Source organism: Choloepus didactylus, chromosome 22 (assembly GCF_015220235.1).
Source record: "Choloepus didactylus isolate mChoDid1 chromosome 22, mChoDid1.pri, whole genome shotgun sequence".
NCBI lineage: Eukaryota > Metazoa > Chordata > Mammalia > Pilosa > Megalonychidae > Choloepus > Choloepus didactylus.
Genome location: NC_051328.1, coordinates 12,114,645 through 12,135,961, shown reverse-complemented (window position 1 = coordinate 12,135,961; position 21,317 = coordinate 12,114,645). Strand labels below are relative to the sequence as shown.

The following is a 21,317-nucleotide window of genomic DNA, read 5'->3' as shown; positions in this document are numbered from 1 at the left end:
ATATGTTTTCCCCCCACAGGTATATAATAGCATGTTCTTATACATATAGCTGAGACATTAAGAGCCAGGCTGCCTGGGTTTGGCTACTGACCTTTGCGCTATTTGCAGGCTGTGTGGTGTCAGACAAGTGTTATAGTCTCTCTGAGATTCAGTGTTGTCATCTGTAAAATGGGGTAATAATCTACCTACCTCAAAGAGCATAAATGAGTTAAAATGTGAAAAGCACATAAAACAATGTCTGGCAGTTAGTAAGCCCTATATAAGTAGTAGTATTTTTGCTATGCTACGGCTGTGATAAAGTTCTGGAAGGTGACGTGAAACAGTGGTTATCTCAGGACAGGGGTTGGGAATGAGGCCAGAAGCAGTGACTAAAGGATATTTTTAGCCTTCTGAATAATGGTTTTAACTTCTTACAAGAAGAGTTTAATAATGTGTTCCTTGTGTGGTTTAAATAAATATATTGAAAATGAAAGAAGACAGAAGATCAGTGATTGGGCAAGCTGGACCCTTTGATGTTTAAAGGGATATTTTGCTTCCAAGGTGGGTCACCTGAACTGCTCCTTCCCATCCTGGCGGACAGAAGGTTCACAACCCAGGGGCAGAAGAAAGGCTTGGTGAGAGGGGGTGGGGGCTGGAGCCTGGGTTCGGAGTCCCAGAGCCCTGCATGACTGCAGGCAATTCCCCACCATCTCTGGGCCGTGGTTTGCTTTCATGTCAAGCAGGGTTAATAGTTTCTGCTCAGCTCACCTTGCAGAGATCCGAGGAACTGATAGAAAAGCCTCTGGGGTAAGAGGCCTGGGCTCACATCTTGATTTCTACACTTGTTGATGTGCAACCTTGGGGAAGTTTCTTAGTTTCTCCGTACTGGGAGTGGTAGTGTCATGTCTACCTCAGAAAGCCACTAAGAGGACTGAAGGCAAAATGTGCGTAGTGCAGGGACACTCCAGCTAAGCTTTGGATGCTAACTCTTGTATATTGAGTTCTTAGCACAGTTGAGTATCCCACCTGCATTTCCTCACTGGATTCTCAAGCAATCTAATGAAACAGATGTTTCTTCCATTTTACAGATGAAGAAACGTTTCCAATAAGTCAAGATGCAAAGCATGGATTTGAAACCTAGGCTGAACCCAGAGGCTGGTCCCTAACTAAAACATGATACTGACTTCAACTAATGATCTTCTTTCAAAAATAAACACTCAGAAGACCTAAATAAATGGAAAGCCATTCCGTGCGCATGGATAGAAGACTTAACAGCATTAAGAGATCAATACTTCCCAAAGGGATTTACTGATTTAACACATTCCACTCACCAAGGCTGACCTGGCCACAGCCACTGCTGAGTGCCTAATCTGCCAACAGCAGAGACCCACACTCAGTCCCCGATATGGCGCCATTCCCCGAGGTGATCAGCCTGCTACCTGGTGGCAGGTTGATTACACTGGACCACTTCCATCATGGAAGGGCAGCGATTTGTTCTCACTGGAATAGATGCATAGTCTGGATATGGGTTTGCCTTCCCTGCACCCAATGTTTCTGCCAAAACTACTATCTGTGGACTTATGGAATGCCTTATCCACTGTTACCGTATTCCACACAGCATTACTTCTAACCAAGGAACCCACTTCACAGCAAATGAAGTGATGGAATGGGCACATTTTCATGGAATTCTCTGGTCTTACCATGTTCCCCATCATCCAGAGGCAGCTGGGTTGATAGAATGGTGGAATGGCCTGTTGAAGACTCAATTGCGGTGCCAACTAGGTGGCAATACCTTGCAGGGCTGGGGCAGTGTTCTCCAGAAGGCTGTGTTTGCTCTGAATCAGCATCCACTCTATGGTGCTATTTCTCCCATAACCAGGATTCACGGGTCCAGGAATCAAGGGGTGGAAACAGGAGTGGCACCACTCACTATCACTCCTAGTGATCCACTAGGAAAAATTTTGCTTACTGTCCCTGCAAGCTTAAGCTTTACTGGTCTACAAGTTCCAAAAGGAGGAGTGCTTCCACCAGGAAACATAACAATAATTCCATTGAACTGGAAGTTAAGATTGCCATCTGGCCACTTTGGGCTTCTTATGCCTCTGAATCAACAGGCAAGGAAGGGGATTACTGTACTGGCTGTGTTGATTGATCCTGACTATCAAGGGGAAATAGCACTGCAACTACACAACGGAGGTAAAGAAGAGTTTTCCTGGAATACAAGTAGGCCATCTCTTAGCACTACCATGCCCTGTAATTAAAGTCAATGGAAAACTGCAACAACTCAATCCAGGCAGGACTACCAATGGCCAAGAAACTTCAGGAATGAACGTTTGGGTCACTCCACCAGGCAAAGAACCACAGCCGGCTGAAGTGCTTGCTGAGGGTAAAGGGAACGTGGAATGGGTAGTGGAAGAAGGTAGCAGTAAATATTAAATATGACTATGTGACCAGTTACAGTAATGAGGACTATGATGGCATGGATATTTCCTACTTGTTTTAAGTAAGTTTGTATTTATCTGTAAACAAATATCTTTGTTTTCTTCTCTACCTAATCCCCTTATCATATGACATAAGCTGTATTGTTCATTTTGCAGTATTTAAGTTAAAGGAAATCAAGTTTAAGAATTAATGTCACCTAAGGACTTGCACCCTATCTGGAGATATTTAGTGCATTTTCAGTTGTACGCAGGATAGCTGAGTATTGTTAGGCAAAATATATGTCTGTTATTGTTCTCTACTTAGAGATAAAGTATGGTTTAAGGTGATGTGCATAACTGCTAACCTGACAAGGGGTGGACTGTGATGGTTAGGTTCATGTGTCAACTTGGCCAGGTGATTGTGTCAGGTGATTGTGTCTGGGTTTCTGGTCAGGCAAGCACTGGCCTAGCCATCACTGCAAGGACATTTGTGGCTGGCTGATAAACCAGAAGGCTGGTTTATTAAAACATCAGTCAATTGGCTGTAGCACGTGCTTTCCTTAATGAAAGAATTCAATCAGCTGGATTTAATCCAATCAGTTGAAGACTTTTAAGTGAGAAAGTTAGAAGACCTTCACTTCTTCTTCGGCTAACCAGCGAAACGTTTCCTGAGGAGTTCATCAAACACCTTCATCAGAGTTGCCAGTTTGCTGCCTGAGGAGTTCTTCAAACATCTGCATTGGAGTTGCCAGTTTGCTGCCTGCCCTAAGGAATTTGGACTCGTGCATCCCTACAGTTGGCGTGAGACACTTTTATAAAATCTTATGTTTTTAGATACCTCTTGTTGATTCTGTTTTCCTAGAGAACCCTAACTAATACATGTCTATCAACAGATGACTGGATAAACAAACTGTGGTATATACATACAATGGAATATTACTCAGCCTTAAAAAGAAATGAAGTTCTGATACTTGCTATGATACGGATGAACCTTGAAGAATCATGTTGAGAAAAATAAGTCAGACACAAAGGGTCAGCTATTGTATGATTCTACTTACATGAAATAGCTAGAACATGCAAATTCACAGAGACAAAGTAGAGTTCAGATTACCAGGGGCAGGGGGAGTGGGGAGTTAATGCATAATGGGTGCAGTGTTTCTGTTTGGGGTGATGGGAAAGTTCTGTTGATACGTGGAGGTGAGGGTAGCACTACACTGCAAATGTCATTGATCCCAAGATTGATCTGCTTGGAAGTGTTTGAAATGGGAGAGTTCATGTTGTATACACATTTCTACAATTTAGAAAAGAGAGATAACAATTGAGGAGAAAATGCCCCAAAGGACATCGTTGGGAGATAGGAGAAAATTGGGATATAGACTAAACTTTTTTTTAATTCATTTTATTGAGATACATTCACACACCATGCAGTCACACAAAACAATGTGTACATTCGATTGTTCACAGTACCATTACATAGTTGTGCATTCATCACCAAAATCAATCCCTGACACCTTCATTACCACACACACAAAAATAACAAGAATAATAATTAAAGTGAAAAAGAGCAATTAAAGTAAAAAAGAACACTGGGTGCCTTTGTTTATTTGTTTGTTTGTTTGTTTGTTTCCTTCCCCCATTTTTCTACTCATCCATCCATAAACTAGACAAAGAGGAGTGTGGTCCATATGGCTTTCCCAATCACATTATCACCCCTCGTAAGCTACATTTTTATACAATTGTCTTCAAGATTCATGGGTTCTGGATTGTAGTTTGATAGTTTCAGGTATTTACTGCTAGCTACTCCAATTCACTAGAACCTAAAAAGGGTTGTTTATATTGTGCATAAGAGTGCCCACCAGAATGCCCCCTCGGCTCCTTTTGGAATCTCTCTGCCGCTGTAGCTTATTTCATTTCCTTCCACATCCCCCTTTTGATCAAGAAGATGTTCTTCATCCCACGATGCCGGGTCTACATTCCTCCCCGGTAGTCATATTCTATGTTACCAGAGAGATTCACTCCGCTGGGTGTCTGATCCCACGTAGGGGGGAGGACAGTGATTTCACCTGCCGAGTTGGCTTAGCTAGAGAGAGGCGGCCACATCTGAGCAACAAAGAGGCATTCGGGAGGAGACTCTTAGGCACAATTATAGGGAGGCCTAGCCTCTCCTTTGCAGCAACAGTCTTCCCAAGGACAAGTCCTGTGGTAGAGGGCCCAACCCATCAAACCACCCCCCTATGTCTGTGAGCACATCAGCAGCCATCTAGGTGGGGAAGCCCAACACCCCTGCATTCTCCACCAGCTCCTCAAGGGGGCTCTGCATATTTTTTTCATTAGTTTTTTTTTTTTTTCCTTAATTAACTCTTTTTTTTTTAAATCAACTATGACTAAACTTTATATCAATGTTAAGTGTCTTGAACGCAATAACTCACTTAAGGTGGTTGCATACGTGAAGATCCTTGTTTTTAGGAGTTGTACATGGAAATATTAAGTGTTCAAGGAGCATGAGGTATACAATCTACTCTCAAACATTTAGAAAATAGACAGAGACAGATTACATAGATAGATAGATAGATAGACAGACAGACAGATAGAATGATACGGCAATATGGCAAAATACTAAAAGTTGGTGTATCGGGGTATCTGGGTAAGGGGTTTTGTTGGACTTCTCTATGGGTTTTGTATTATTTTTGCAAATGTAAGTTTGAAATTATTTCAAAATAAAAAATTAATTAAAAAATGAATGCCAAAAAGTTAAAAATAATCACTTTAATTTATCTTTATAAGTTTTCTGCCTACAAATTTAATCTGCATTCATGGGGGGATTTCTACATTGCAGAAACATACACCATGAAGTTCCCCCACAGTCTCATCCTTTAGGGGTAGATGTATAATTTTCCAGACTTTTTTACCCATGTCTGAGGATATTTTTGCCTTATCTGAAAATCAGAATATTATTTCTTTTAAAATATTCTAGAAATCATGTCATTTTGTTTACCTTTTTTTTTTTAAAAGCATTACTTGGTATGCATGAGAGTTAACCAAAAGAAACACAAGGAAAACAAAAACAAAGTAATGTTGAACTGTAGCTGGGTGTTGTTAACTACACTAGGTTCTGAGTGGAGGCCTGGCCCCCCTTTATCAAATGGAGGTGAGTAAGTTTTAGAGACAGACAGATTCCACAGCGATGGCCTGAGACTTTCTCCTTGACTAATCAGGAAGGATTAAAGAGAACCAAAAAAGACAACTCTCTCTCTTTATGATTCACTTTACAATTTTCTTCCATGTACCTCCTAACGTCCGTGCACCTCCTAAAAATCATCTTGCTAACTCCTGCTGGTATGAGTCTTTATTCCAGGAAACACTGACCTGTCCATTTCAAGAAGGGGAATTCTGAGGCCCAGAAATGCAAAGGACACCTTCCAGAACTCAGGGACGAGACTCCGGTGAGACACACATAACTGCAAGCTGTTTCTCTCTTCAAACAAGACACAGCGATAGTATTTGAATGACTCAGAGTTCCAACTCCCCACGGTTTGAATACCCCTTCCACTTGCCATGAGGGGCAGAAGGGAGCTGCTAAGGCCAGGGCGGATGGAGGTTTGGTGGCCGCACAGGCTCCATCCCTCCTACCAGAAGGCAGCTGGGCTTCCCGTGGAATGCCAGTTCTAGGGGTGTTGGGGGATCAGGCAGCTTCCCGGCTGGACCTGCTGCCTCTGTACCTCAGCACAGTCTTTATGGAGAGAAATTTAACAACAGTCTCAAACACCTTAAAAACAAAAGTCCGTATATTCCTTTGGAAGTCCACTCTAAGAATTGAGCCGAAGGAAACAATTCAGAACGTGAGCAAAGCTCTAGCTGCAAGGATGTTCACCACAGCCTTATGTCTGGATGTCAGTGGGGCAGCTCTGCCTTTCCGGACACAGATGTGACCGACTGGGACATCAGCCCACCCGCAATGCCATGACCTATAGAAGGCTACAGCTCCCCACAGATGTCTGGGAACTCCTGGGGAGGGCAAGGGAAGCTGTAATGGCCAAGGACTCTTGTTCTAGGTCCCACCCTTCTTTAAATCACACGTAAAATATTCACTCGCAGGAAACATTTGTGAACTCAGCAGACTTTGGAAAGCTTCTCCTATTCCTCATAAAATGATGCTACACTCATATTACAGACAAAGAGCTTCTTTCCTTAATATGTAAAGCACTTTTACAGCTCAATATAAAAAAGACCAACAACCCAATAGAAAAATGGGCAAGGGATATAGACAGACATTTTTTGGAAAAGAAGCTATATGGCTATTGAATATTTGAAAAGATGTCAAACTTCATTTGCAATAGGAGAAATGCAAAAAGGATACCATTATTCATGGCCCAAATTTGTAAATATGGAAAACTGTGATGACACACAGTGTTGGGGAGAGCGTGGAGAGCAGGCACAGCTCACACATGGCTGGTGAGAGTAAAAATTAATGCAGCCCCAAAGGAGGGTGATTTGTTTATAATTATCAAAGTTCAAACTACACATTCCCCTTGACCTTGCAAATCCACTCCTGGATATTTTTCTTAAAAACTTACTTCCACATATGCAAAAATGATGCTTGTACCAGGATAACCATTACAACACTTTGTAATTTAGAATAGCGGGAGACAAGAAATGTTAAAAAAAAATGTCCACCTAAAGTTAAAACAATTATGGAAAATACATATAATGAAATACTGTGTAGCCGTTAGAAAGGAAAAAGCTCTTTTGCTTTGATGTGAAATGATTTCCAAATTACATTGTTAAGTGTGAAAAACCAGACAGAGAACATTACATACAGTACACAACCATTTGGGTGGGTGGGTGGGGGGTGATACACATCTGCATTTGTGAAGACCCACCTAGACTATTCTTAGGAGATGCAAAAATCTGATAATATCGATTGCCTTCAGGGACAGTAACTCGGTGGCTGGGGACAGGAGAGGGAGGGAGATTTGCTTTTCACTATATATCCTCTTGTACCATTGACATTTTATACTATATACATGTATTAGCTACTAAAAAAATAAAGTTCAAAATTGATATTGTATCTTTTTGGAAGAAATGGAAACATTCTTACACAGATTGCGAAGGTGAATGCATAACTATGTGATTATATCAGGAGCCACTGTACACTTAAGACAGATTATATGGTATGTGAATAAAACTGTTTTAAAAAATATAAACAGAAAACTACAAGGGCTGCAGAAGATGTGGAGAAAGAGGTATACCTATTCACTGTTGGTAGGGAAGTAGAATTGTGCAGCCCCTCTGGAGGGCAATGTGGTGGCCCTGTTACTAGGTATGTGCTCAGAAGAACCATAAGCAGGGACACATATAGACATTTGCACACCGATGTTTATGGCAGCATTATTCACAATTGCCAATGGATGGAGGTGGCCCAAGGGTCCAACAACTGAGGAGTGGAAGGGTGAACTGTGGTGTATACATATAATGCAATATTGTGTGGCTGCAGATAGGAATGAAGTCGTGAGGCATGCAATGAGGTAAATGAACCTCGAGAACACTGCTGAGCAAAATAAGCCAGAAACAAAGAGACAAATATCGTATGGTCTCACTAATATGAGCTAACTATAATGAGCAAACTCTGAGAATTAAATTTGAGAGCACAGGTTATAAGGCGATAGAAAGTGGCCAGAAATTGGGCAATCAATGATTAAGGAGTACAGAATGTTCAAAAAGGTTCATTGTAAAAGTCTGGAAATGAATAGCACAATTCTTCTTGATAGCACGATACTGTAAGTGTAATTAACAAAGCAAAGTGTGAGTATGGTTGAAAAGGAAGGCTAAGGTTTGTATGTCACCAGAAGAAAAGCTGGGACCGTATAACTTAGTGAAACCCGGAGTGGACAATGTTAGAGGTCAATTGTATAAATATAAGAGAAATCTTACAGGAACCAGAACAAACATATGTCACTATTACAAGGTGTTAATGATAAGGTGTTATATGTGAAAAAATTACTATTATGTAAACTAAAGTCAACAGTTTAAAGTAACATTTTAATATTCTTTCATTAATGGTAACAAAGGCGCTCTACCAAAGCTAAATGTCAATAATAGGGGGATATAAGGGGTATGAGATTTTTTTCTTCTGAAGAAATGAGGATGTTCTCATATTGACTGTAGTGGTGAAGGCATATCTATGTGATTATACCATGAGCCACTGATTGTACATTTAGGATGGACTGCATGGTGTATGAATAAAACTGGGGAAAAATTGATATTGTAGGAGAATATTTAATTCTCCTTTAACATATAATTCCATTATAAGATATTATTTTTAAAAAGTGATTCCATTTTTGTTTTTATGTGGTTCTATTATATATATATATATATATACACACCCACACATATATATGAATATATATGAGTATACACACATTAAAAAAAGGCAGGAAGGAAGCCAACCAAATTGCTAATCGAGGGCATGGCTGAACATGAAATCAATGTTTCCTCTGGCTCCATGTATGGGAATTTATGGGAAGATGTTGGAGTGGTTCATGGGATGGAACTGAAGCCCCATTGCAGACAGTCAGTCTCGGGAGAGGCAAGATGAATGAGTGAACTCATGTTTCACCAGCCTCCCGTCTCCCAAACCAGATAACAGGTTGGATTCATGAGCTGGTCAACCAGGTGAGAGGATGACCACAGAGCAGAAGAGGAGTCTGGGGTCAGAGGTGGCCAAGAGAAGTAAGCTCACATCCACCCCACTCTCCAGATCACAGAGATCTTGAGAACATTTAGGGCTTCCCTAGTGAGCAGGATGGAGGTTCTTGGCAACATTACCCAGCTCTCAGGGGTCCAGATACACAGGTGAGAAAACTGAGGCTCAGAGAGGTGAAGTCCCAGCCATAAGCAAGTGTGCACCTGCCTCACCACTTCTGCCTGGTTTTCAGTGCAGTGGGTGGTAGAGACACATCTTCCAGGGTGGTCCGAGGGACCCAAAAGGCTTCCCTTCTCCATATAACTGGCACCAATAGCTAGAATGATTGATCTTTCCAATTTTTTTTTCTCTCTTTCAGGTCATCTGGGTGTTTCCTCTGCAGACTATTTCAGTCACTGTAGACTTTTGGAGCGATTGACTTTGGGTCACCAGCCAATACACACATAAAAATAGTTTTGACAAAGAAAACAGTAGCTTCCATCATTAGAACCCTATAAAAAAGTTGCTAGAAAGAGTCTGCACTTGTGTTAATTTGCTTAATCCTTAGTCCAGCTCTGCTTGGAAGGCAGAAGATGACAAAAGACATCCTAAGAAGTTTTACCGAACTTTCCTCAAGGGGAAGGTGATAACGTGTGTTGGGGGAGGCAGGGGGACGCTGACCTGGTGCTGCAAACATCTGGACACCTCTGTATCTGGTCCAGGAATAAGGCTAAACACAGTGTGAAGCTCTACAGAGCTTGCCCTTCTCGGACCTGCCTGCCTGCCTTCTGCAGGGACCCATCTCTCCTTATACTTACATGTTAAGGTTGACCAAGTGCCTCCTCTCATCTAATCCACGAACACCCTACCCCTGAAGGTATTATAGACAAGGAAATGAGGATCTGAGAGATGAAATGGTTAATCCAAGGTCACCCAGAAAATAAAAGGCGCTGAGTGCCCCAAAGGTGTGCCAGCCCACCACGTGCAGTGCTCCCGGAGACAAGGCAGGTGGGAACGCCCAGCGGCCAGTCAGGACTACAGGTCAGCAAGGTCTGAGGACGGCATATTGGATGGAGAGTCTGGAAGCACCTCGAATTCGTCCATCTTACCTCCCCCTCGGGTTTCTAGTGCTTTTTGGAGCTTATTTTTCCCTTAGAAGGAAGGAAAGAGATTTGGAGGGACGAGGGCCCAGGGTACTGGCCCAGGGTTCGACCCGCCTCCTGCCACTTCCTGCCTTTAGAGGCTGGGAAAGGCCTTTTTGAGTCAGCAGAACTCTTAGCCTTTGAGAAAGGAAACGTAAGAACCCCAACTTTTAAAATGGATACAAAAGGTGCCGAACGGTCACTCCAGCAAACTCCACGTCCGGATCTCCCCAATGGGAGAAGTGGCTGAAAACCACACGGAAGTGAAAAAGGCAAGAAACCAAACCAGACCCCTGTATTCACCTATTACTACTTCTATTACTTAGAAATAGTCTTTGGAGATTTGACATTTGGGAATTACTGTTAAAATGTTTAAGGTACTTTTTTTTTTTTTTAACAAGACTCCTTATCTTTTAGTACATTCTGAAATATTTCAGTTGAGATGCTGTGATGTCTTTCCTTGTTTCAATATAATGGTAGTGAAGGGGATGCCCCAGAGATGAAACCCCAAAGACCTAGAGCTGACTGTTGAAGCTGAGCGGTGGACACACGGGATTCGTTGTGTCAGAAACAGCAAGCTCATACGGCTCAACCAAATTCTGTTCCTTCTACTGTTGCATACATGTTTGAAATTTTCTATAATAGAAAGTTTTTGTTGTGTTGTTTTAGGTTAAGAAGTCCGAGTGGTGCATAATGACAGCGCGACTTCCGTGGCTCTTAAGCAATTAAAAGTTGAAAAGAGAAGGAAAAAAAAAAAAAAGCAAAAGCGGGCAGCTCCAGGAGGGGACAGGTCCGGCGCTGCCTAGCCCAGGCGCCCCCGATCTGCCTTCCCCTAGAACTCCAATTCATCCCCCAAACACCCACGCGTCGGCCGGTCCATTCATCGGTCCTCCCAGCTCTCCACCGGGCCATCCACCAGGTCATCTACCCGGCATTCCAGCCGGTCAACCTCCTGCTCCAGGACCCGGTGACACCCCCTTTACCTGCCACGCACGGAATTTGAACCTCGACCCTCGCGGCGCCCCTTGCCCCAGCCCGGGTCCCCCGCCCCGCGGCGCGCCCGGCACTCACCGGCTGCGCTCCTCGCGTCGCCGCGCTGCGCACGAAACTGAAAGCAGGCGAAGGGAGCCGCGGGGCTGGTGCACCGAGCCGGCGGCCGCTGCCGGGAAATCACGTGGATTCGAGGTACCAGCCCGGGCGCGGGCGTGTGCTGGGCGGGGCCGGTGCCTCCGCGGCCCCCCGCGGCCCCAGGTGCTCGGCGCCGCTTTGCGGGCTGGACCCGGGGCCGACCCCAAGGGACGCGGGGTCCCGAACCCCACGTGGACATGGAACTGAGGCACAGGCGAGGAGCGTGGGCGTGCGGGGACTCAGGGAGCCAGGGGTAGACTCCAGAGTGGGGTCCACCCGTCCGTACCTCCTTGGAGCCTAGGCAGGGCGGGGAAGGAGGAGATGGCCCCTGTTGGAAAGAGGGCCTGGGGTGCTGTTCAGAAGACAAGGAGGGCGGAAGGGAATGATGACAACAACCAAGAATCTTATTAACTGAGCCCTTACCCCGCCAGACCCACACTAAACACTCTGTGCAGATGTATTTGTCTGGTCTAACCCTCACAATAACCATAAGAGGCACTTACAAGCATTACCCCATTTTACAGATGAGCAAACTGAGACTCCGTGAGGGGAAAGGTGAAGAAACTTGGACAAGTCTCAGCACTAATCACAGGCAGAGAGGAGGACTAGTAGGCACAGCAGGTGACTAGGGAGACAGGGGATGTGCAGAAAGAAGGGGAGGTGGAGCCTTGCAGGAGGGGTGGTCCTAAAAGGCCCCTAGTCCAACCACCAGCTCAAAGCTTCACCATACTTCCCTGGCTTCTTGCACCCCTCCTGGGGCAGGGATCCCCTCTCCTCCTGCAGAGGACCTACTGATCCCTGGGACAGATCCGCCTGCTAGGAGAGTCTTCCTGGCATTGAGCCCAGCCAACAACCCCCCACCCCCACCCCGGCCCAGGCCATTCCCACAATGGAGCAGCTGTCACTCCCAGACCACTTCTGCTCCCCCTGCCTCCCCGGCCAGGGGCTGGCAGTGGTCAAGAGGCAGCCATCAGCCCCAGACCCCTGGAGTCGAGTCCTGTACTCCAGCTCACTGGCTGTGTTACACTGTGTTGTGCTGGCCAAGTCCCTTTCCTTCTCTGAGCCTCAGTGTTGCCATCTGTAAAATGGGCATGCTGGTTGTGAGACTCTGCTGACCTGAGGTGGGGGCTGGTGCAGTCTGAAGCCCTTGCACTGTCCAGTCCCCACCTGCCTGCGAGAGAAAGTGGTTCCCTTCCAGGATCAACTCATGTGAAATCATGTGGCAGCATGGGGTGGGAAGGGCATGGGTTTTTTGTGTTTTTTTTTCTAAAATATTTATTCCAAATGTGCAACTTTTGCATTAAAAGACGTGAATTTCAAAAGACTTAAGTAAACAGGGGAACATATAGGAGTTTACACTCATTTTGGAGAGTTCAACTCTATGGTTCTCTCTGGGTGTTGAGTGCAGTCACCACCGAAGGTAAAATTTTTAATTTGGGTGATTTTTGACACTTGGATCCAGGGATATAGAAAGTAGACCAAAAAGCACAGTATAAGAAGACCTGAGAAAAGAAAGGTGAAAAGGGAGGGAAAAAAATAAAGAAAAGAAAGGAGAACTAGGAGAGGGAGAAAACACACATGTAAGAATATTCTATATCATGAGAAGGGAAGGGGACACATAGTCTAAGATCCAGTGGAGACCCAAAGAGACTGTCATGTGGATTGTTCATGAATGGAACCAAGCTTGTTACTGCCCTTTTCCCTAGTGTCCTCCAAGTAGCTTTCTTGGACTTCAGAAAGTGTTCTCTGCATTCTTTTCTCTTTTAATTATTATTGTGGTAAAATATACGTAACGTAGCATTTACCATTATCACCATTTTAAAGTGTACAATTTGGTGGCATTAGTAAACTCGCAGTGATGTGGAACCATCTCCAGTCTCTAGCTCCAGAACTTTTTCATCACCCCAAAAGGAAACCCTGGATCCATGCAGCAGCCACTCCCTCTTCTCCCTTCTCCCAGCCCCTGGCAACCTTCAGTCTGCTTTCTGTTTCTACAGACTCACCTCTTCTTGACATTTCATATAAATGGAATCATACAATTAGGTGGATTTTTGTGTCTGGCTTCTTTCACGTCAATGTTTTTAAGGTTCATCCATGTTGGAAGGTTGTAGATTTTGCAGGTGACTTGCTCGTGTGTGAGTTCCAGCTCCACTACCTCTAGCTTTGTGACCTCAGAGAAGTGCCCTGACCTCCCTGACCTCAGTTTCCTCATCTGTCAATAGTGTTCCCAGCCTCAACCATCCGCTGTGGATGAGAACGAGGACGGACAGAGGTACGCACGGGAGGGATTGTTTATTTCCAAAGATCGGGATGTGCGACTTCAGGTCCCGGGGAAGACTGGCCTGCTCCAGGAAGGGTGGGTGAGCAGACGACACATGGACAATCTAGAGAGACAATGTGGACTCTTAACAGACTCATTTAGTCCTGAACAGCCTAGTGAGGTAGGCAGGACAATGGTTTATTATCCCATTTGGCAGATGGAGAAACTGAGGTCTGGATAGGTTAGGGGAGTTGCTGAAGGTCATGCAACAATTGGGAGGCAGAGTGAGGTCTTGAACCCAGTGCCATTCCCCACCCTGGTGGTACCAGGTCAGCCGAGAAGGTGGGCACTGGAGGGTGCTGGGAGAGCTCCCTTCCCCAACTCTCCCCCTCCTCAGCCTGGCCTATGGCCTGAGAGTCCACCCTTCCTATGCTGTTCCTTTTACTGAAGGTGTGCAAGGCCCTTGGGTATAAATTAAATGGTTAGCAGTCATTTACACCTGAGTGAGGGTAGATCACAGGGACATTTGGACTTCCAGTTAGGAGGAAATGGGAGGTGAGAGGAGAGGATGACAATGGAGAGAAGAACCCTGGAGGTGGCCAGAGAGCAGAGTCAGGGGCAGCCAGGGACTGGAGCCCACATTACCCGGGGCCCTCTGTGCCAGGTACCTCCCCTCCACGAAGAGGACCAACAGCTGGCTTTAGTGGGGGTGCTTATGGTACACCAGACAGTGCTCTGGGGACTTGTGCTCACTCCTTTAATCTGCATAGCAACTTTACTTCCTCATTTTTACAGGTGAGGAAACCGAGGCAGAAAGACTAACAAATGTGCCCAAGACTACACAGCTGGAGGTGGAAGAGCGGAGCTTTGGACCCAGGCAGGCCAGCCCCAGAGCCCCTGCTCTTGGCTACTAAGTGACCCTCCCTCGAGGCTGACCCTGTCCTCATGAGCACCCTAAATGGAAGTATTACCATCACCCCCTTTTAAAGGTGAGGAAACCGAGGTACAGAAGGGCCCAGGATGGCAGAACTAGTCATTGGACCCAAGTCTGAAGGCCGGGTTCCCCCACCCACACACACACACTTCCCATTCTCATGAGCCTGATCCACACACCCCCGGCCCTACCCAGCCAGGGTCAGCCCAGTGGAGGACGTGCCTCTGCCAGGCCTGGGCTGGCACAGCCCTCGTTTACTCCCTGGAAGAAGCATCAGGCACAGCCTCCTCCCTCAGTGGAACAGATTTTGGCTGGGGCAGGGCCAGGGCCCCATCCAGGCTGGGAGGACTTTGTGGTCTCGCCAGGCCAAGGCCAGAGCTTCTGGCGCCAGGACTCAGGGGAGGAGACTCCATTTCCCATCCGTCACATGCGCTCCTGGGGCACCACGGTGACCTGTAAGAGCCCTCCCAGCTCAGACTATGGGCGATGCGCTCCGAGGATAGTGAAGGAGGCTGGGGACAGAAATGAGCCCCAGAGCCTTCTGGTGAAGGGTTCCAGCTGGACTGGCATCCACAAGGGGCCAGACTCCAAGTGACTTCCCTGTCCACCCCTTTTGGTGGTAAAAGTTTCCGGGTAAGGAGGCAGCTGCCCAGAGTTGCTGGTCTATCTTGATGTTGTCACTGTGGCATCAGGGCTGGGCCTTCGTCCTTCCCAGTCCCCTCAAGGAGCATTCTTCAGTGGTATGTCTGCACCCAGGAGGCTAATATCCCAGGGCCTGGAAATACCACATTAGAGTCAGGGACTGGCAAGAAACCCTAGCTCTGGGTGCAGAGCACACCTGGGGAAGGCTGCCTGCCCCACCCCAGGAGTGCACATACTCAGTGATCCACCCTCGCTTTGGGCCCTGAGAGAGGAAGACACACAGGCCTAGGGAGAAAGCCCTGGAGAGGGGACCGGTTGGAAGGGACCTGGCTCAGAAGACGGTGTCCTCCCCTCAGGTCTCCCCAAACCTGAAGGGGCATCCCATGTCAGCTCCACCACAGCCCAGGCCTCTGGGCTACCTCCCCTGGCCTCTAAAGAAAAGCTGTGTCCCTTTGCCACTGAGGCAGGCTAGAATAGGGCACTGTGGGCAGGCCAGGGGCATTGGTCAGTTCAGATGGAGAGTCAGCACCCAGCCACAGGTAGCCAGACGGACAGCAGAAAGGAGGGGCCGAGCAGAAGGAGCACCAAACCCTACTTTTAAAAACCAGCTGAGATAGGCGGAGGGAGAAAGGAGGGGCTGGGTGGAAGGAGAGCCAGACCCCAGTTCTCAGAATCAGCTAAGATAACCAGATGGAGGAAAAGGAGGGGTTAAGCCAGGGTGGAGGGGAGAATGGGAATTTCCACCCCCATCCCTGGCCTGAAGCACAGCAACAGGCTAACATATAAAACCTGGATGTAGCTCAACCCGGTGCAGCACCCCTCTCTTGGGGCCCACCCGTGCTGACCTCTGCAGTGTGTATTCCCTCTTACCAACCTTTGCTATTCCCCAGTGGGTGCTGGCTTTTCAGATAAACTTTACTGCTTGCTACTATTCCTCTTGCCCCTGAATTCTTTCTTCAGACAAGAAAAACAAGCCTGCACCGGAGCTCACCTCGGGTGCCAGCCGGGCTTCGGCAACACCGCCTTCATGCTCGGGACCCTCCCTGCTGCCCTGGCCGCCCCTCCCAACCTCTACTCTCTGCACTACACAGGTGCTAGGGATTGAATTGTGTCCCCCCAAAAAGACATGTTTAAGTCCTAAGCCCCACTTCTATGGTTGGGAACTTACTGGTAAATGGGCTCTCTGAAGATGTTATCAGTTGAGATTGGAGTAGGGTAGCCCCCTCCCATCCGACTGCTATCCTTATAAAGAGAGAACATTGTGGCAGCAGACAGAGACAGTGACGAAGGGAGGCAGAGGCTGGGTTATGCCACCACAGTCCTCTACGCCTTGCATCGCCGGCCACCTAGCAGGAGTCAGAGGAGAGACGCGGAACAACTTCTCCCCTGTAAGAGGGAGCACAGCCCTGCTGACACCTTGATTTTGGACTTCTTGCCCCAGAGCCATGAGATGATACATTTCTGTCGTTTGAGCCATCACCTATGGGACTTTGTTACAGCAGCCCTGGCAAACCCAAACCACTGGCCTCCTTCACGTTCCTGAAATCTGTGTTACTCCCTTCTAGCCCAGGGACTTTGTGCATTCAGTGTCTTCCCAGGCTTTCCTCCCACCCCATCTGGCCCATGCAGCAGGATGGATTTTCTCACACGCACTCCATGGAGCCTGGTAGCTCCCAAGACGAAGGTGATAAGAGGAAGCTTTTCGTATTGTAGCTGGAAGAAGACCCTCAGCAAGAACGTGGGCTGGAAATAGCCTCATAAGAGGTTTCCCTTCCATATGAAAGTCTGATTTGGTTTGGAACCATGAGAAACTGCGAGTGATGGCACTTGTGCAGGAGGCTGGTGAGAAGGGGAGAGGGGACCTCTGATGGTGGGAGGGCAAGTGGGCAGTAAGGACACCTGCTGTGGGGGGGAGGGGAAGGGGAGGGGAGAGAGAGGGTCCGAGGGCGCTCTCAACTGACCAAGGGGTGATTGCTTAATGTACCCCAGTTTCTGGGACCGAGGTACCCCCACACCTGTGGAGAGAACTCAGGGACAAGCAAAAGTATCTGGTACATGTGATCAGTGAATGAAATGAATTCATCAGTGAATCAATGAATGTTTCTGCACCTAACCTGTGGTTTCCTCTGGCTGGAGCAGCCTTTCTCACCTGTCCCCTTGGCAAACTCCTGCTCAGGCCTCAAGGTGCAGCTCCAATGTCACCTCCTCCCCCGTCTGCTCCCAGATTGTCTGTGCCCCAACCCAACCGTGAGCTTCCCGCTGTGGAGCCTGGGTGGGGCTGTCCATCAAGGTGCCCCGCCCCATCCCAGTCAAGGGCGGGATTATACCCAAGCTCAGCGAATCAAGATCCTGTGGCGCGTGGTTCAAGGAAGGGACGCCAGCTGGGATGGATTGTTCCCCTCCTTATGGCACCTGGGGGTTCCTGCAGGCTCGAGGCCCCAAGCATGGCTCTGTAGCCTCCTACCCATCCTGTGAGCTACTCAAAACTCCCCCGAACACATTCCCTTTTTTGGTGTTTGCCAGTGTTGGATTCTGTCTTTTGCTACTGAGGACACACCTTCTGAGTCTTGGGCATCTCGGGGTCCCTCAGAGCCTGGGGCTTGCTGAGCTGAGGGCCGGGAGTGGTGCACAGGGCGGGAGCTGCGTGAACTTGGAAGGGAGGCCCAGGGGGGCGGGGGTCATCAGCACCGATTCCACGGGACTGGGAGGAGGGCGCCTGCTGGGAGGGGCTCACCAGGATTGTCCAGCAAAACGGGCAGCAGCAGTGTGATAGGAACAGAAGGTCTGGCTGAGGAGTGTGGGTTATGGAAAGATGAGTTTGAAAGGTCCCCAGGGGCCGAGTCACAGAGAGCCTTGAATCCCAAGGTGAGCCACTGGGATTTCTTCGTCCAGGCACTGAGGAGCACGGAGGGATTGGGAGCCTTGGGAGGGTGGATGGAAGCTGAGAGCAGGTGGCTGGCCAGCGTCGGGGCTTGTCACATTTGTCCAGCATCCGGGGCGGGACCAGTGAGACATGGGCCCTACCTTCCGTAAAACCTCCAGCCAGAGAAGAAGTGCCCTCCGGCTCCTGGATACAGCATTTTAATGCCAACAGACCTTCCCGACAGGGAGGGGCGAGGATCCCGTCTCCACATCCCTGCCCCCACCCCGACCCCTGCCACGATGGGTTCTGGCTGTGAGCCGGGTCCCACCGAGCCAGGGGCCTGAGGTGCCTTCTGCTTTCAGCTCCATCCCAACCTCCTCAGACTCTCTAGAGCACAAGCTGGAGGAAATCCCCCAGCAGGTTCTCAGGAAAGCCAAAGCCCATCTGCAGCAGCAGGCACCCCTGGAAGGAGGTGGCGGGGTGGGGGTGGGGGGGTCGGGGAGAGGCGCAGGCTGGGCCGACTCCCCAGAGCCACCAGTCCCCCCGAGAGTGCTGCCTGGAGCCTCCCTCCCCAGGAGATGGGGGCCACGGGGGTCTTTGCACTCTCCTCCCAAGTGACAATCTCAGGGTTAATGAGTTGAAAAGGCCCAGGCCTTTGCTACTCATGAGGCCGTAAGTGCCACCTCGAGCCCTGGGGCAGAGAGAGTACCCCAGTCAGCCCTCCTCAGGGGGCAGGGCCGGCCCGTGGCTCGCGGCACCCTGGGCAGCCTGAGACCGGTATTCCATAAATGTTCGTTCCGCTTTGATTTAGAAGCAAAGCATGTGTTGCTGGGCAGAGATCCCTGGCAGCAGGAGCAGCCTGCGCTGTCCCGAGGAATTCTGCTCTGCCCCAAACTTGGGCCTCACAGGTGGCCACAGGCCTAGGGCAGCTGAGTCTACCCTGCTGATGACCCTGGGGGTCACTCCTCATGCCAAGGAGCTTAGCAGAGGGGCTCCCTGCAAGGAGGTCTAGTAACACCGTTTCCTCCATCTCCTTAGTTTTAGTTCCATGGTTCAGATGGGGGAAAATTACTTTATCAAATAAAAAAAACCAATTCCAAACGAAACAAAGCAAAGCAATGGGAAAAAACAAATATCCTGAAATAACTTCATTCCTTCCCATACACTCCTACCACACCAAAAGAAAATTAATGAAACATGGTCACACCTGAGCATTCCCATATCATTAGGATCCGCCTCAATATCTTGTCTGTTCTTATTATTGTTCACCCTTCACTAGCTGCTGCCTGTCTCAAGGTCCCCTGTATTCTACAATATAAGACACTTATTTTATGTTTTTCGCAGAGTTCACGTTAGTGGTAACATACACTATCTCTCCTTTTGTGTCTGGCTTATTTCAACTCAGCATTATGTCTTCAGGATTCATCCATGTTGTCACATGTTTCATGCCCATTCCTTCTTACTGCTGAGTAGTATTCCATCGTGTGTATATACCACATTTTGTTTATCCACTCATCTGATGAAGGACAATTAGGTTGTTTCCATCTCTTGGCAATTGTGGACAATGCCGCTGTGAACATCAGTGTACAAATATTTGTTTGTGTCACTCCTTTCAGATCCTCTGGGTAAATACTGAGAAATGAAATTGCTGGATTGTAGAGTAACTAAATATCTAGTTTTCTGAAGAACGGCCAAACTGTCTTCCAGAGTGACTAAACGATTATACCGTCCCACTAGCAATGAATAAGAGTTTCAATTTCTCCACATCCTCTCCAGCATTTGCAGTTTCCTGTTTGTTTAATGGCAGCCGTTCTTATTGGTGTGAGATGATACCTCGTGGTCTTGATTGGCATCTCCCTAATAGCTAGCAAAGGTAAACATTTTTTCATGTGTTTTTTAGCCGTTTGTATTTCCTCTTCAGAGAAATGTCTTTTCATGTCTTTTGCCCATTTTATAATTGGGCTGTTTTGTACTACTGTCATTGAGGTGTAAGATTTCTTTATATATACAAGATATCAGTCTATTATCAGATACATGGTTTCCAAATATTTTCTCCCATTGAGTTGGCTGCCTCTTCACCTTTTTGACAAATTCCTTTGAGGTACCTTTTAATTCTGAGCAGTTCCCATTTATCTATGTTTTTCTTTCATTGCTTGTGCTTTGGGTATAAGGTCTAAGAAGCTACCTCCTAATACTAGGTCTTGAAGATGTTTCCCTACATTATCGTCTAGGAGTTTCATGGTATTGGCTCTTATATTGAGATATTTGATCCATGTTGAGTTAATTTTTGTATAGGATGTAAGATAAGGGTTCTCTTTCATTCTTAGGATATAGATATCCAGTTCTCCCAGCCCCATTTGTTGAGAAGGCTGTTATGTCCCAGTTCAGTTGATTTGGGGGCCTTGTCAAAAATCAGTCAACCATAGATCTGGGGGTCTATTTCTGAATCCTCAATTCAATTCCATTGATCAATATGTCTATCTTTGTGCCAATACCATGCTGTTTTGACTACTATGGCTTTATAGCAGGCTTCAAATCCAGGCAGTGTAAGTCCTCCCACTTCATTTTTCTTTTTTAGAGTGTTTTTAGCAATACAAGGCATCTTTCCTTTCCAAATAAATTTGATGACTAGCTTTTCCAAGTCTGCAAAGTAGATTTTTGGAATTTTGATGAGAATTGCATTGAATCTGTAGATCAGTTTGGGTAGGATTGACATCTTAATGACGTTTAGCCTTCCTATCCATGAACACGGAATAACTCTCCATCTCTTTATGTTCCCTTTTATTTCTTTTACTAGAGTTATATAATTTTCTGTATAGAGGTCTTTTACATCTTTGGTTTAGTTTATTCCTATTTACTTAATTTTTTTTGTCGCTATTGAGAATGGAATCTTTTCCTTGAGTGTCTCTTCATTTATATCATTTCTACTGTATAGGAATATTACTGGCTTATGTGCATTAATCTTATATCCCACCACTTTGCTGAATGTGTTTATTAGCTCAAGTAGGTGTGTTGTTGATTTCTCAGGGTTTTCCAAGTATAAGATCATATAATCTGCAAATAATGAGAGTTTTGCTTCTTCCTTTCCAATTTGGATGCCTTTTATTTCTTTGTCTTGCCAGATTGCTCTTCCAGCCCAATGTTGTATAAGAGTGGTGACAGCGGGCATCCTTGTCTCATCCCTGATCTCAGAGGTAAGGCATCAGTCTCTTACCATTGAGTACTCTACTGGCTGTGGGTTTCTCATATATGCCCTTTATCATATTA

At 46.9% G+C, this 21,317-nt stretch overlaps 1 protein-coding gene and 1 long non-coding RNA gene across 9 annotated transcripts in view; one reads left to right on the top strand and one right to left on the bottom strand.

Moving 5' to 3' along the window:
• NLRC5 (NLR family CARD domain containing 5) overlaps window positions 1-11,377 on the bottom strand; it is a 110,217-nt gene extending 98,840 nt beyond the window's left edge. For 4 of the 7 annotated variants that reach the window (XM_037816396.1, XM_037816402.1, XM_037816399.1 and 1 more), the window contains exon 1: window positions 11,295-11,372. The gene's annotated coding sequence lies outside the window, so the exon portion shown is untranslated. Of the gene's footprint in view, window positions 1-11,294 lie in introns of all 7 variants that reach the window. The other 3 variants (XM_037816406.1, XM_037816404.1, XM_037816400.1) reach the window with 3 other exon arrangements.
• Window positions 11,378-13,429: 2,052 nt separating this feature from the next.
• LOC119518954 lies at window positions 13,430-19,880 on the top strand. Of its 2 annotated transcripts, none has more exons than XR_005213904.1 (3): window positions 13,430-13,623; window positions 14,407-14,600; window positions 19,827-19,880. It is a non-coding gene; the product is annotated as an uncharacterized LOC119518954 (long non-coding RNA). The 2 variants fall into 2 exon arrangements; XR_005213903.1 differs by lacking the exon at window positions 19,827-19,880 and adding an exon at window positions 16,148-16,967.
• Window positions 19,881-21,317: the final 1,437 nt, after the last annotated feature.